This window comes from Pogoniulus pusillus, chromosome 3, assembly GCF_015220805.1.
Source record: "Pogoniulus pusillus isolate bPogPus1 chromosome 3, bPogPus1.pri, whole genome shotgun sequence".
Taxonomy (NCBI): Eukaryota; Metazoa; Chordata; class Aves; order Piciformes; family Lybiidae; genus Pogoniulus; species Pogoniulus pusillus.
In genome coordinates this window covers 14,201,937-14,219,574 of record NC_087266.1, presented here as the reverse complement: position 1 = coordinate 14,219,574, position 17,638 = coordinate 14,201,937, and the positions used below count along the sequence as shown (strand labels likewise).

The window sequence follows — 17,638 nt, the reverse complement described above, 5'->3', positions numbered from 1 at the left end:
TTCTAAACACTCTTTCATACACAGCTGTTGCCCAAATTAATCATCTGAATCCTGGTTCCAACTGGTTTGTGCCTGTGAGACTGAGAATTCTGACTTCCCATGTGCAAGGAGGTATAGAAAGAAAATGTCCATGCAAAACTATTTTCTCAACGTTTAGGAGGATTACTTCTGACTCTAGATTCCACACAGGATCAACCCTAAGGAGAAATACCTTGTAGCTGGATAAGAAAGCTTGTGCTGTACTGTCACCAAAACAGATAGCACACAAAGCAGATGGTACACAGCCAATAAAAGATGCTATACCTGACCTCTGTACTATATGTTTTATTCCCTTCAGCCTCTTGCTACCTCTCTTCTTTACACATCCTTTCTGCAAGTGATCAGCATCCATTCTCTTTGCCCTGGAAAATTCAATTTTATATATATATATATATATATATCCTAGCTGATATTCTGACAGAAAATGACAGAAGATAACCACAAGGGTGCAGGAAGTTTATAAGGAATACCTTTTGCATAGACCAAGTTCTGCAGATTTAAAGCACCACGGAAGTCTCTCTATAGTTGTTTAACTGTTCTCAGGACACTAAGCCTTAAATCAGTTCAAAAATATTTAAATTTTTACATGCTTCAAATTTCCAAAACCCATTAGAAGATCTCTTAACCAAAAGCTTGGCATCCAGCATGTAAGGAAGTCTTACTAACTTCCAGTACCTTCTAGACAAGGTCAAGCCATTTAATAGTGGATCCACGTTTAATTCCTGGTTGTATTGTCCCTGTTTAGTTTTGTGCTATAGCTTTCTTTTGAAACTGATAGAAAATCTCCAAACTCAGAAAATTATCTTTTCAGAAATAAATTTTGCACAAGACACCAGTAATTACAGACATGTCAGTTAGAAGCTTAACTCAAAAGATGTTGTTTTATCCTTCTGATTTCATAGCTATCTGTGGCTATGAAAAGATGAGACATCAATGAATTAAAACAGTCACTTGAGTCAGATTTTTTTTTTTATTCAGAAAGATTTAGACTCCATGCTTTAACTAATCATATGCAAAAAATCACTGTCATGATTCCTACAAATCTTAACTGCAAGTTATACTTTTGGATGCAAAGTAGAAAGAGCTAAATTTTGATGTTGACTTGTCTTTTCAGTAGGAACATCAAGTAATCAGGTAATTTCTTTTAACGGTCTAAGTTTGTCACTGCTTTGGGTGCAGTATTTTATGTTAGAATTCTTATATGTATCTTCTTCACAGAGAGAGTGGTTTGCCATTGGAACAGGCTGTGCAGGGAGGTGGAGTCACCGTCCCTGGAGGTGTTGAAGCAAAGCCTGGATGAGGCACTTAGTGCCACGGACCAGTTGACTGGCTAGGGCTGGGTGCTAGGTTGGACTGGATGATCTTGGAGGTCTCTTCCAACCTGGTTGATTCTACAATTCTGTGATTCAGAACTACGATATAAACTGTTCCTCTTCATTTTTCATAGTGTTTGTTATCTTTCTCATTTCTTCCCAATTTTTTTTCTATTTGCAGTTACTTTTGGTGTTATCTGTAAGCATATCTTAGCTAAATGTGACATCTGTCCCTATATAAAATGTTTTTACTCTGTTTCATAGGGTTGTCTGGTTAGAAAATACCGTAAGATTCCTAAGTCCAGCCACAATTGCACTAGTATTCATATTCAAACTTAAACATGTTAATCTTTAAAAGAAGCAAACAAAAAACTCCCTCTGCATTTAGTTCAGACTCATTTTCAATAAGGATATCCTTGCACAACCATAAAATAAACATCTTTCATAAGAAGTGATTTTAAAATGATCACAAAAGGAAACGAAAATAGAAAACATTGCAAAGAAACTGTTTGGAGGAAAAAAAAATCAGTGAGAATCCTTTAATTAGGAAACAAGTGAACATTGTGAAACACAGCTGTGAGGATTTCTTTTTTCCCTCCACCCAAAATTAGTACGTATTTTTCTCACGAACTGAAGCTGAGATGCAGAAATTGGCACGGAAGACGCAGTATTAAGACTGGAATACAGAACGAGTCAGACATCTTTGTCCATAGAATTAGCTGAAGGCAACAGTGAACTCCAATGATGTCAATAAAGCCACGCTGCCCCCTGCTTCTCTTTGATAACAACTGCAAAAATGTTGATATAACAACATGCTGGAGATGGTTCACTGTTGGAACATTAGAATTTAAATACATTTTTCAAGGCCACCTTTTCCATTACATTCCAAATAAAAATTCAAAATGTATTTCTAGAAAGTTACTGTAATTTTGTTAGCTGCTGGACATTTGGTGGATCATCTCTTAATAAGATGCAGTAGGACAAAAAAAAAAAGTGGAACTGTAGACTACAAAATAAACTTAATCTTAGAAAGTCTGATTTGAACTTGGATCTTATGATTTCCTGGAAAAATGTAAATCGCAGAGTCTCACAACACTTCTGAAGAGAAAGGAGATATAAATTCACCTTCATTTTATTTTTGCTTAAGTTTTGCTTAAAATTCTCATAGAGGTGGTTGGTGGATTGAGGTATGGCAGTTTTTCATTTGGTCTTTATAAAACTGAAATTATCAAAAACATCTTAGACCACAGACTGTGTTTTGACAAATGTCTGGTAAAGAGATTTTTTACAGAGACTCTGATTTCTTATGTGAATGTTCGCAGTTCCAAATAAAGGCAAAAGACATTTTCTCAAAAGCAGAAGTGAAAAAGGAAATGTAAAACTCTTTCCCTTCTCCTCCCACTCAGAATTTAACATATTGTAAGTCTACTGGGTTCATCCAAATAGGTGAGAAAGCTAGGAAGTTAAAGAGTATCTTCTATTTATTGTTAGCAAATAATATGAGGTGGAACAAAGTTATATCATAGTTTACAATGTCATAAAGGAATTATTGCTGCTTAATATAAAATAGGTGTAATATAGTAATAAATTATGATTTCTATTACTCATAACTGGTACTGAAAACATTTCCAAATTGAAGCTGTAGAAAATTGAATGTCCTAACAAATATAAACTTTTAAATCAATTCCATACTAAAAAAGAAGCATATGCAATCTGTGAACACTCAGAAAAGAATATGGTATAAGACACAATTAAAATTAAAAGAACACACTGCAACTATGAAATATAACAAGGCAATAAACTGAGAATATAAGAGTCTTTAGCAGCATGAAAGCTATGAAGACAGATATTAAAAAGTGGCAGTTAAAAAATGTACCACAATTAAAAGCAGGTAAGATTTGTAGAAAACTAGAACACACTTTAAACAGCCCAAAACTAATTTAAGTTTAGGATGAGTTCACACCTACGTAAAATACTGATAACACTCAGGTGGGTTGGAAACTTTCCTCCCCCAACTAAAATTTATCAGACCAGCTCAGATGGACTGTAAGTAAGATAAAGCTATATTTTACAGCAAAGTTAAATTTACAAGCATATATACAAAATATATTTACAATTATATTCAATTTAGAAATAATACAGAAATCACATCTTCTCCCCCCACACACATAAAGAAATCCCAGAAGGGGCCAATGCCACCCTCTCTCTCCCCAGATAGAATATGACCAGCAAAGGACCAGCAAAGCTGAGTGGTTATCGGTCAGTCAAAATCAGTTAGAGAGAGAAGCAAGGCGAGCCAGTGCCCAAGATGCAAGAAAAGGTAATTGTTTATATATTGGCTTTTTATACCTCAATCAACCAGGTTGGAAGAGACCTCCAAGATCATCTAGTCCAACCTATCACCCAGACCTGTCCCATCAACTAGACCATGGCACGAAGTGCCTCATCCAGGCTTTATTTGAACACCTCCTCTTTTAACACAGAGGATATTTTGGCAGTCACTGCATTGCCCCCTTCAGCAGATAAATTAAATGATGTGCTTTACCCAGCATTATTTGTTCAAATACATATCTTCATTGTGCTATTTGGTCGGGGCATAATGTAATCATCTTTGATCACAGATATTGCTATCATCTGTTATGCTTGTAATTAATTAATCACCATTTAATTCATTTCCTATTGCAACACATCAGATGTGTTGCCACCAGGTGATGCCGTTTGCTATTAGCTGGCTATTGGAGTCTCCTCCCACCCCAGGTGTGGCCACTTTGCCCTCCCTGCCCACTCCCCTTTATATTCTGCCCCAGAAGGCCAGGAGCCCCAACTTAGGCCCATTGTGGGCCAAGGGATCCTCCGCCTGGCGTCCCTGGTGAGTCCCCATGGTGTGCACTGGGTGAATTGGTGGAGGATTTCAAAGGCCGGGGGGCCTGGTGGTGGCCCCCCGGCTCGCTAGGGTTAGGCTCAACAACTATTGCAATGTACAACATCATCCACGGGTGCTGGGTGTGTGTCCTTGCTGGAGCTGATTTCTTTTGTAGGCTGTTTTAGCTGTTTGAGGCTCTTGCCTCGGGCTCTGAGCTGACTGCAAAAATGGTGGTGGAGAAGAATTGCTCTTCAGGCAAAGTGAGAGGCAAGCAGGTAAGGGCATGGGGGAGCAGGAACTGCATTAGGAAGGTGAGATGTGGTGGAGAATGAGATTGTTAGGGACTGGAAGAGACCCTGAAAAATCATTTAGTTAGGGTTAGCATCAATGGCCACTACAATAGCAAGCACAGGTGCTGGATGTGTGTCCTTCTTGGAGCTGAGCTTTTCTGGGTGATATTTTAGCTATTTGCTGGTCTTGCCCCAAGCTCTGGGGCAGGGACGAAAATGGTGCTGGTACAGCAGAGCTGTTTAGGCAGAGTGAAAGGGGAGAGCAGGGACTGCTTAGGGGAGGTAGGGGGTTGCGGGGGGGAGCAGGAGGTGCTATAGATAGGTGAAGAGTGGGGGTAGTGATGAAGTCTGCATCATTCATTGGTTTGTTGAGAGGGATAGAAGGCTAAAATGTCAAAAATTTGTCCCACTCTGGTCTGCAATGCTGCTCCCTTTTGCTTCACCTTCAGTCTGCTCTAATATCTCTCCACTAATCTTGGCTAACACCTAACACTGTAAGCTTTGCTGGTTGTTTTTGTTTGTCTGGAAAAGCAGGGGAAGGAAGAGAGGGGTAGCTCTGAGCCCCTTCTAGGCAGTTTCCTTTCTCTGGGAGGGAGTTTGGATTTCTGTATTATTTCTAATTTGTATGTAATTGCAAATACTTGTAAACATTGTATATATACGCATGTAAATTTTGCTTTGCTGTAACTGCAGCTTCATCTTACTTCCAAGGAAGCTTCATTTTACCTCCAAGCTGTCTGAGCTAGTCTGGTAAATCTCAATGGTGGGGGTGCTATAGTAGTTCCTAACCCACCACAGCATAAAATATATTGATGGTTTTTTCCTCTCTCTTGCTTTTTCATAACATGAGTCAGCTGCAAAAAAGCCACAACCTGATGACAGAGATTCAGTGCATTTCCTCATTCAATTCTATTTCTTGGCATGCTCAGAGTCAAGTTGAAAAAAAACTAGGAAGGCAACTAATGAACAGGTTTTACCTTGTCACTAATATTTCCTCTTGTTCTTTTGCTTGTGTTATTCCTCTTGTAGAAGGCCTGTTCTTCCCTTCATTCACTTTCCCAGCCTTCCCACAAGTGCCCTGCTCATTCAGATTCTATACCAATTTATCTTAGAATATTCCAATAAGCCTTAAACCATTATAAACCTTGAAAGAGATAATTTACTTTCAGGCTCATAAACATCTGAAGAAAATTTTTCTTTTCCTTTTCTAATGCCTTCACTGATCCACATATCAGATACTTTCAAAAGGGCATCCTGAAAGAGGGGAATCCTACTATCATTTCCTAATATCTCCCTACATAACTCTATCAGATGTGTGCATAGAGTGGTTGGAAGGGACCTTAGAGATTATCTACTTCAACCTGCCTGCCATGGGCAAGGACACCTCTCAAATGGACTCAGGCCTTGAACAATCACAAGGAGGAGACATCCATAACCTCCCTGGGCCAGAAAAAAAATGGGTAGAAAAGTTTCATCACTTGTGTGAGATGCAAAATTCTGTTAAAATTAAGCAGCAGTTGCTAATAACTGAACAATTGTGTTTGCAGAATATTTCTCTCAAAAAACTCTCTCTTGAAATGGAAAAAAATACGAAAAGTTTCCAGCACTGCTGTGAAAAGACAGGCAAACCTGCCAATACTGGCAGGTTGCAAAGGAGGACACATTAGACTGCCTGTTTTTCAGCTGCGGGGTTGTCTCGAGTTTATTTGGCATTTGTGGGTTCCAGGAGTAGCTGCTAGATGTCTGGGAATCTGTTAAATCCTTGCCCAAACAGCAGGGCTCGTAAGTCTACACGCATAATATCACTTAATTGTTGTTACTGTCTACTAAATAGCAAGTATTTTTGCTGGAGTATCTTACTTAGGATAGTACCATCTGACATAACACTAAGAAGCTTACCAGCAGAAAACTGACTTTTTAAGCTGTTCTCTGAGGCAGGCTTTCTAAACTTGAAAATATTTTATCATGAGGCCAAGAGGGTATTCCTGTTTCTGCACATAATTTTGTGACTTTAAATGATTTTTTTAAAAAAGCTACCCATGCTCTTTAGAAATTCAGGCAGGAATTTCTCATTATCTAGCTCCAATATGAGCTTACAGAGCTTTCTAAAGTTCATTAAAAAAAAAAAAAGGCAGTGTTATATTCTTTCTGCTTTTATACACAACAAATTCAGATCAAAGAGGGGCAAACCAAAAGATGAGAAGGTTTACATGAAAAGATAATCATATCACCATTGCATAGGTCTGGTGGGTTGCAGCACACTCTGATGCAAGCCACATTGACTGTGCAGACAGAAGAAAAGCAACATTTAGTGTGGATCATATGTAAGCAGACTGGCCTTACCCACGGGGAAAAGGCAGTTTGAAATTTTGCCTGATCTTCCACATCAATACCTTGGGTAAGCACAGACAAATCTTTCAGCTTCACTCATGTTTAGATAGGTAGAAATTTAACTTTCAAGTTCAGTAGTTGTATCAACCAGTCTGGGCCATCCAATGCCATGCAAAAGCAGGAAATACTTGTGTTTTTCTTGATTCCCTAATCCTCATACTAAGGACAGAGAAGACAGACTTGGCTCTGCAGTTACTAACAGAAATACACAGAAACTCTGAGGATCCACTATTCATTTATGTGGAGCGTAAGCACAGTGTGGAGCTAACGTGGGCACAACAGCTTTTGTAGCATGATCTTTGCACTTTGCAGTAGAGCAGTCAGAGCAGTGAACTTCTCAACTACAAAAACAACATCCAGTTTTAAAAAATGCACTACACTAGTGGTCTTGGTCTCCACCACTGCTCCTTTCTTGCCATCATTGCTAATCTTTGTCCATGTCATCTCCCTGAGTGGCCATCACCCATTATCTGAGCAGCTGTTTTGTTGGCGTGATGGTTTGGATGTTCCCCGCTCCCCCACACCTTAGAAATCACCCAGACTAGACTCAGCTGGCTCTGGAAATATGAATGAAGCTTATATTTACAGTTGGCACAATAAACAAGCAGATATTTACAGTATATACAGTTATAGACAGAAATATACAAGGTAAAAGGTAATACAGAAACACAACTCCCCTCCCAGAAACCTGAGTCCCCAGGAGGGGCTCTCAACCACCCCTGCACTTTCCCCCTACTCTCAACCTTACCCCAGTCCCAAGGAAGAATAAAGGTTTGGCCAGAGGCTTAGGAAGCAAAGTGGGTTAGTCCAAAATGGAGGGTGAGGTAAGAGAGATGCAGCTCAGCCAGCAGCCCAAGCGAGAGTCAATGCCGAGTGTGTTATCTAATGTTTTTATTTCTTGTTCCTATACTTCTCAGCTAGACTGTGAGCGAAGTAGACATCACCTTTGTTTTCTTTCCACAGCCTGTAATCTAGTTCTTCTCACCAAAACATTCTAGCTAGCTTCAAACTAGCACAGTTGGCATCCCACATCTGATGCTGCTGCTCTCCTCAACCACTTTCTTCCTAATAGCACTGTCTTTCTCTCTTCCCCATGGAGGCACACTGACTTTTCAGGTTCTCCTTACGTCCTTTCCTATGCTGGATTCCCTCACAAATGAAGTGCATTTCAGGACTCCCCCAGTAGATGGGTAAACTAAAATGTGCATGAAGAGGCCATGCATAGTTAGCTTCCATTTTCTTTCCTTTGTGCATTTATGAGAAAGAACATGCAACAAAGCTGCAAAAACATGTCATTCAGATAAAGCAATTCCATAATGTCACATACCCACTGCTTTATCTTGAATGCAGAAGATAAAAATGTCTCTTTCTTAAGTAGTAACTTATTTTTAAAAACTGTCTATGGGAATCTCTCTCCTATCTGTGCCAACTAATCTGCCAACACTGACTTCAGCATGCCAGCAGCACGTTCAGTACAGCTCATGGTCACACGCCACCTTCTACGTCACTGCAATGGGATCACAACACTGCTCTGAAGAAGTGTTATGAGAAAGTTCTTAGATTAATACACATAAGTGGAAGCTGTGCTGTTTACAGTTAGAAAAAGAAGGAAACAGTCTGTGGTTAATGTCAGAAGTGATTTTGTTTTGAAAGCATCTATTTTCAGAGTCAGCACTGATAAAGGAACACAAACTATCACTCTGGGGTGAAGAGTCATGCCTCCCCAGTGGTGTTAGGCTCAACCAATTTACTCTTAGTTCTTAGTTCACTTCTTAGGTAGGGATGATCTCATCAAAACAATCATTTGATACCAACCCTTCTTGGCAAGTACCACAGGAACAAATGGGTTTGTGGTGGCTACTGTAGCCTGAAAGATTATAAAATAATGAAGCTGGTTCATTTAGAAAGATGGACTTCTTGGTGCTCTCATATCTGCACTAAGACACATTAACACCATAGTTTGAAGCAGAGCTATTTTATACTTGCTTTGCCAAAATACAATAGTAAGAAAGTGCAAGTTTGCATATTCCCAGGCCCCGGCAGAACCTGCTGCATAGCTAGAACAAGACGGTGGATGAAGAGAAACCTATGGTCATACAGCTAAGTGTCCCAAACAAATAATTTTCTATTTAAAACAGAAAATGCAACTCTGTCATAGGTGTGAAATAAAGACCCATATCTCAATGTCATTTGAGTAATGCTCATACAATATCTCTATTTTTATGCTGTTACCTTAAATACACCACAGAAGAAAGGGCAGCAAAGGAGATCTTCATTTTTTCAAAGACAGCTGAAGAAAACCCCAGCACGTAACAGAGTAAAACTATCAGATCAATTCACACCCATGTAAAAGGCCTCATGGATTTAAGTGTTGCTTGGTGCAGCTGTGGCACTATGCTACATCTATATGCACAACTCTGAAGTGATCCCTGTAGGATAAGAGTATACAGCTGCCTTTCTGAAAATGTGATAAAGGATGCTGAAATCCAGAGTGGAGTCTTATTTTAAGCACAAAAGAGCAGGGGAGTAGGTGCATTTGATTAGCTGAATGAAGAATAGAGACTTTGTGCAGGGAGCAGGATGCTACACTCAAAGTCTTGTTTGTGTCATGGGCAATTAGCCACTTTCTCTACTTCTCTTACATCTTCTCCGAGATTCTTCAAGAGTCTCATCAGCAACTTTGAGACCTGTTTTTTAAGTGAGGAATATAGTCTTCTCCACACTGGGGCTGAGAGCAAGACTAGAAAGGACAAAATAGAAGATCAGAGGTACTGAGAAAATCCTCTCTGCCTTGAAGTACTCAAGAAGTTCAGCTCTTCTGAGAACTGGAAATTAAGTTTGGAGGTGAACGTCCTTGCTTATACTTTTAATCATGGCTCAGTACAGCATGATCCTAGGAACTGTGCAGGGTCAGGATGCAACCCTCTTGAATCCTTCCTGTGCAAGAGATTACAGTGAGCTGACTTAAATTAGAGAAATCCCTTAATTTAATTAGAAAATACAAATTTCTTCCTCTCTTTTTATAGTGTTGCTTTGTTTTTTTCCAGTAGAAGGGTTGGTGTTGTTGCACATTTCCCTCCATTTGTTAACTGTGGATTTTTAAAAAAACAAATGGCTCTTTTTGCCAACAAAAATATACTCCATACTCACTTAAGCAATTCCACCAATTAACACATTTATTCTAAGCCTTAATTCTTCTGTGTTATGGAAAAACACACTAAATTACATTTCCTATTTACTACAGAGGAATAATTTATTTACCCTTCATTTATATCTGTTTTCTTTTGGATGCAAATTAGAATTTTATTGAAGTGTAGGAAAAACATAGCTTCAGAAAGTGGTTTTAATCAGTTAGCCACTTAATCATAATAACTTTTAACAGAAATAATGCATTTAGCAGAATTTATTAGAAGAGACTTTGCATATATGATTAGCTGGTTCATTAACACACACCTGCAGTAAATGGATTGGACCAACAGTTTTTAATCAGCGTGTCCATAATCATTTAGTTAGGAGATCTGAGTTTTTACTCTCATTTCTTAAGGAAAGCAGTGGAAGTGAAAGAAGCTTTTAATATTTTCCTTAATTTTTTTCTTTTTCAACTTCCTAAAAGTTTTTTGACTTTGAATTGAACAGTTATTGAGCTAAAGCAAACTGCAATAAGGAAATATTTTGCTGTATTTGCAGAATGACAAGAACTGTCCCAAGCAGATTAGGTCACTTCAAAAACCTCCAGGTCCAGGTGTTCAGCCAGAGATATCGCCCAGCTTAATTGTTTGGCTTTCCCCAGAAGAAAATAAGACTGCATGAAAAGATGAAGTGTGTCCACACTGGGCATTTCAGCACCATTTTTGAATCTTCCCCAATATTTCACATGCAGAAGCATAAAAGCAGCCAGTCATACTGCAGTACTACAGTTCTTTTCTATGTTAAAAATCATGATTTTAGTAGATGATATCAAATTGATGCTTTCTATTTCCATACATTCAGTTGAATAGGTATATTTTAAAGTGAAAATACATTTAATCTATTTTTAAAACTTTTTTTATATTATAAACTTTCATAGAATACAAATTATAAAGGGAAAGGTAAGACAGCTGTAGCTCATAAAACAGCAATCCACCTACTCCATGTTTAAGAATCTGGGTCAATTCACAGAACGCTCTATACACAGAGACTGAAATCCACATAGCAAAAATGAAGACAAAGTAACAAACTTTTGAGGCAATATTTAAGCTGAAGAAGTATTCAAATTTCCAACTTTTCTCAAAGCTGTCACAAACAAAATTTACCATTATGAAACCAGCTTTTAAGTTTAGCCTCTTAATTTCTCAGTTCTTGCATCTGTTAATAATAGTTTAAATTTCAGATCAGATAATATATTCTGAATTATTTATCAGACTTAAGCTATCTAGGACCAACACCTTGGAATCAAATGTATTTATAACTGCAATTTGCAACTCTTTTGCAGTTCACAAACTTAGTCAGACCTCGGGGTTTTGATTAACTAGAAGAAAACCTAAAGAAAATCTCTATTTCTCTACCTACCAGAGAGTGATCCTCAAAAGCCTGTAACATCTGAAAAGATTGCCACTTGACCTGTTTGTTGGTACAGTGTTTTTTTTTTTTTGGTTTGCAGCTGTGTCGTGGCCATTGAGTAGCCTCAGTTCCTCATGTTCAGTTATTTCATCCTATACTTTCATTCCAATCTTCCAGTCTTCCTCATGTATCTTTGCAATATGTCTAACCTATGGCAACTCCAACAATGTCAGCAGTTTGGTTTCTTTTTCACCTGGTCATTACTGAAAATAAAACAGACCAATCTCAAATTGTCCCTTGAGATCTTCTAATTAGTAACCTCTCTAACCAGACAATCTCTGACATCAACAAAACTAATTTTCCCCACTAGCAAGTTTCTTAGGAAGATCAAGTTTCTCATATTAACCCTCATCTAAAACAAATTATAATGTCTCATGTAAAGTGGTTTAAAGGCTTTGCTGAAATAGAAAATTGATCTTGCATCTCCTTGCCTATGGAGTAAATAAGTTATCTTACCAAAAGAAGGTATCAGGTAACCCTGGAAGATAACCATTTTTGGGAAACTGATTCATCTTCCAACCTGATTGAGTCTATTATTTTAACTACACATTTGACCATCATTTTCCCTGGCCTGGCTTCTAGTTTTGCTTCCTTCTGCTCACCCCCTCCCTCCTATGGTTCAGACAGACTTAAAATACCCCAAAACTAGCAGATGCAAACACCAAAGCTTTAGTTACAGATGCTGCTTGTAATGGAACACCTTTTAGTGTAACTACTAGAGCGAGGCCCTTCATCTTTCTCACTTAAAGGACATCAAGAGTTATAATTTGATATTCACAAAATGGACTTTCTAGCAGTTGTAACTGACCTTAGATGCCTATCTAAAATTACCCTTTATCCACTTTCTGATAGACTAAAAAAAGGGGAATTGTTTTGTTTGTTTTATGCTACTCAATTTGCAGACAATCCAAATAACACAGGGACACTGTGCCAGCCCCTGAATGTCTACATCATGTGAATACAGATGTGAACGTAGATGCAAGAAAATTAATCTCAGCAGTGAACAGGAATTTGTTTCCCAAGTACAAAGGAATTGACAGCTACAAATGAATGAACATGAATAATAAAAAATAATCTTCCTGGGCAAAAGAAATAATTTTATGAAACAGATGGAACTGTAAGGAAGAAACAAAACTCTCCTTTAAAGTCTTAAAATTGCTTCTGTTGTCTTTGATCTCATTTAATTTGTACTAAAGGTCAACGAACATTGGAACAAATATTGCTAAATACTGTACTCAATGGATAAAAAGAAACATGAAAGTTTGGCCTTATTGTACATAACACATCACACAATGATCTCACCAAAGTTACCAGCTGGGGACTTGCAAACCACATTTACCAAATAAGGCAAAACGGTTCGTGCCTGAAATCCTTTCCCAGTTACCTCACCCAGCTTTTGCTTGCGTTTCTACAGTAATTGCAGAGGTCATTTTTTTTAAACTCAGATGGAGTAAATCAACAGGCTACCCAATGCGAAGCTGGGTTTGTGTAGTCTCTGGAGAGAACTCAGCTTTATTTAAACTGAGTGTGTACAGAAGAGGAAGAACTGAAGTATGTGCAATAAAAACAGAAGAGCGAGTAGTATAAATTGTGAAGAGCGAGTGATGTAGATTTGTGTATTGGTGGTTTGATTACAAACACTAATGTTTTATGCAGACTGTTTCTCAGATTTGTTTGGTACCTTCAGGTTTTTAAAGTGCATGTGAGGAATTTGTCTTTAATGCTATTCTTGTGACATTCCACAAACACTTGAACTTTGCACTCTGGGTTTATGTTGTCCTTCTATTTGAAATACTGCTTTGTTACAACAGAGATATATACTATCCTCCATATTCTCTTTGATTTCTGTGATCACAGTTTCTCTGCTTGATAGAGTTTTAAAGAAAGAATAAAATACTCTCATTGTCTAGGTCAAACACAATAGAATAATCTTAGGTCATCATGAGAGTTAAAAAAAATACTTTTTTAACTTTCCCCTCCCCTGTGTGTGTGGTAGGACAGCAGGGGGGAGTGCTTGCTTTTATGTCCAGATGATTTTTATCTGGTGTTTTGGGGAGAAACAAAAAAGCCCAGTAAGCAATTTTAAGTGCTCTCTTATAATAATGCTGGGAATGTGACTATCTAATATATTTTTTAAATTAAGAAAATTTTGGAAATTAACTAGTGTGCTAGTTAGAAGCAAGCTGGAATGTTTTGGTAAAAGAACTTGATAACAGGCAGTGGAATGAAAACATGGTGTCTCCTTCTCTCACAGTCACGCTGAGAACTCTGGGAAGAAGTAAATTTTCTCCATTTTGTCTTTTTCTTCTGCCTTTGCCTTCAGACCTAATCACATCTCATTAACCCTGCTCCCTAACCTCTTGGCTGCACCTCTCTTCTTCCTGAGAACTGGGGTAAGGTTGAGGGGGCCGGGGGAGGTGTTGGGGTGGTTTGAGAGCCCCTCCTGGGGACTCAGGTTTCTGGGAGGGGAGCTGTGCTTTTGTATTGTTTATCTTTTGTATATTTCTGTATATAATTGTATATAACTGTATATATTGTAAATAGCTGCTTGTAAATTCTGCTAGCTGTAAATAAATTGCTTCATCTGTATTCCCAGAGGCTGTCTGAGTTAGCTGGGGCAAATACAAAGTGTGGGGGGGTGGGTAAGAGCCCAAACCATCACAACTAGGTATGAGGATTTATAATTTTTAAGTCCAATTAGACAAGAGAATCTAATATGCACCACTGCTTATAAAATATGCTCTCACAACATTAAGGCTGATCCCAAAGACCAACTGCTTGCATATCTAGCTACTGTCAAAATTTCCAGTGCAAAAGACATATACAATTAACCTCATGCAACTATACCTGACCTCATAATATGCCAGTCCATAAGATGTCATGTGAATTAAATGTAAACTCATAGCTCTAGAAACATATTACGATGCAACTTTCAGTTATCCTGCAGATTCTGCATACACAGAGCAGTTGGCAGGGTTTTGAGGAGGAGAGGGATGATAGAGGAACAGGATAAAGTTCAGTTTTAGTAAGAATACAACTCTACACATTTTATAAAGTTACTACTTGTGGAAGAAAACCTTTAAAAATGAAGGGCAGTAGGACAAGGGAGGTTATTCTTCCCCATACTCAGCACTGGTCAGGCCCCACCTTGAGTACTGTGTCCAGTTCTGGACTCTTCAATTCAAGAGAGATTTTGAGATACTGGAATGTGTCCAGAGGAGGGTGACAAAGCTGGTGAAAGGCCTGGAACACAAACCCTGTGAGAAGAGGCTGAGGGAGCTGGGGTTGTCTAGCCTGGAGAAGAGGAGGCTCAGGGGTGACCTCATTGCTGTCTACAACTACCTGAAGGGAGGTTGTAGCCAGGTGGGGGTTGGTCTCTTCTCCCAGGCAACCAGCAACAGAACAAGGGGACACAGTCTCAAGTTGTGCCAGGGGAGGTCTAGGCTGGATGTTAGGAGGAAGCTCTTGCCAGAGAGAGCAATTTGCCATTGGAATGGGCTGTCCAGGGAGGTGGTGGGGTCACTGTCCCTAAAGGTGTTCAAGAAAGGACTGGATGAGACACTTAGTGCCATGGTCTAGTTGATTGGACAGCGCTGGGTGGTAGGTTGGACTGGATGATCTTGGAGGTCTTTTCCAAGCTGGTTGATTCTATAATTCTATGATTTCAGAGCAGGAAACTCCACATGACACACAATCCATACAGTTCATGTCTTTAGAAAAGACCCTGAATAAAGAGTGACATTCTCAGTGTCCTCTGAATCTTGCTGCAGAAATCCAAGCAATAAGAAAGCATCTACATTTTTTGTTTGGGTATCAGTTCAGATCACCCTAGAAAGGAAAATGCTCAATCTCTGTGCAAACCTTCACTAACTGCAGATAAAGAATAGCAAGTTCTACTCATCTCATACTTAGAGTTCATAAATGCTCAAGTGTTGAGCCTGGTGAACAGAAGTAATCAATCTCACTATGTTACTCTACTAACAATGAGTTTTAGAAAGCCTAAATTTCAACTTTATTCCATACTGGTCTCATTTTTCCTAGATCACATACTGTTACTTTGAAATTACAACAAAACTTGCAATAAATTTAATTAATCTCTCACTGCTTTATGTTGATTCCATTTAGCTAAAGACCAACTGCAATTGCTTCTGCTGATAAAAATAAATTCAGAGGCAAACATTTGTATTGAGTTCTAGGTTACGCAGACAAACTCAACTTTGTTTTTAGCTTGACAGTTGAAATTCATGAATAGTGCAACAAAAGAAGACATCTGACACTGATAAGACAATACCTGACATTTGACAAAACAGTGAGCTGGGAGAGCCCTTCATATGGTACCACTCTGTGAAGCCAGTATCCCAGACTGCCCAAAACACACATAGAGCTGCATAATAAAACGCATTAGACACTGGAATAAGAGTTAGGTGAGCCAGGCTCTTCTCCTGGCACCACAGACAACTCAAAATTATCACTCCTTCAATTACATAAGTGTTATAAATTACATAAAATGGGCAAATGCCCCTATTTTGTGTGGAAAGGATACAGAAAAGACAGCATTGTGATACACTGAACACAAGAGAATCGTTCTGTAGTACTCTGCCTGTAACATTGAATACTTGCTGATTCAAAACTCAAAAGATTCATCCTCAACTAGATCATTAAATATGTGTTGACATCTACTGAGTTACATATTCAAAGGAGATATGAGTGTCTTATACAGTTCTGCCGGGACTCCTGTGAACCACCTGTGCATTGTCTCCTGGATGTACCCAGACAGTTAATAGTATGGCAGGTTAGGCTTTCAAATAGAGTTCTCTGCAGAGAAAAATGGTATCCTGTAAAGTATAGGACTATGAAATTAACTGGTAAAACAAAGAATTGAACGAGGCAATGAAAACCTACTCAAAACTAAAAATAACTTTGTGCTGAGATTGAATTCTCATTTATGCAGCAAGCGCAATAAATAAACTCTCGGCCCCGCATCTCACAGCAGCACAGGGGTGGGTCAAGAATGCAGCTGTACACAAAAACATATCAAGTAAGAGGGTAAAGAGCATCCATTTCAGAGCAATCTGACCTGAAGTTCACAGTAAAAATTCTCATCAAACATTTGTTCAGTTCCTGTGCGGAAGCAGTCTCATCTGTTTGCTACACATCCACAATAGCAGTACAACGAGTATAAACCTTTGGTCCCTCCTTCCAACAGCTCTGCTCTTTTTCTGAGGTTGAGTACAGCACAACCTCGGCTACAACATCAAAGGGAAATTTTTTTTGTACCCGGTTAACCTTGCAAATGGAAAAAATCCCAGAAAATTTTATGAGCACTTGTACAAGATGCAAAATACCTCAGAACTAGCATATTTATGTAGACGGAAGAACTGTTACTAACCAGAGTTCTAACTGACTACCACAGCCTTTATGCATCTCTCTGAGATTGTGATCAAAGCAATCACTGATAAACCACTTAAGACTCCAGGATCAAACAGAAAATTGCTCTTCTAGACTAAAATGTTATTCCAGCATCTTATTTGCCAGCACATCTGATTTCCTGGACTGACTACTGAACCCTTGTATAGACAACCTGCACTGTTTCTCTAACACAGATGTAACATATCACTGAAGAACTGGCTTAAATCAAGAACTGGAGCATTTCTGTGATGAGAAACCTTCTGGATAATATGAACATGAATACTCCAGCAAAATTAACATGAATCATTGCACTATGAATTGCTGCACTGCATTAGCCATGTAAAGTGGAGAGGGAAAGAAGAGACAAAGACTATGCCACATGGATTTTTTTTGGTCTTTGTAAAACAGACACTTGAGGGCCACTACATCCTTAGCAGATGTCTGAACCCTCAGTGAGGTTCTGGCTTAACCCAACATGCAACATAATGTAAATGATGCCGACATCAGAAGATCAACACAACTCCAGATGGTAAGAATGTGCAACAGTAGCAAGAGCTATATCCTGTGCATATAATCAGTCTTTAAATTCCATCTCTAAGTTACTGCCCTCTCTGAAAGCAAAGAATTCTGTATTACTTACTGGCACATTACAGAAAGTGGCATCGAGCATGTTTGAATACAAAATGTCTGTTTTCAGTTCAGCCTCCAAAACACACTGATAAACTCAAATAAAC

The 17,638-nt window shown here is 38.7% G+C and overlaps 1 protein-coding gene across 1 annotated transcript in view; it reads right to left on the bottom strand.

The window, feature by feature from the left end:
- The window catches only part of ARHGAP42 (Rho GTPase activating protein 42), a 186,740-nt gene that overhangs the window by 62,874 nt on the left and 106,228 nt on the right, over nucleotides 1-17,638 (bottom strand). The window lies entirely within an intron of this gene.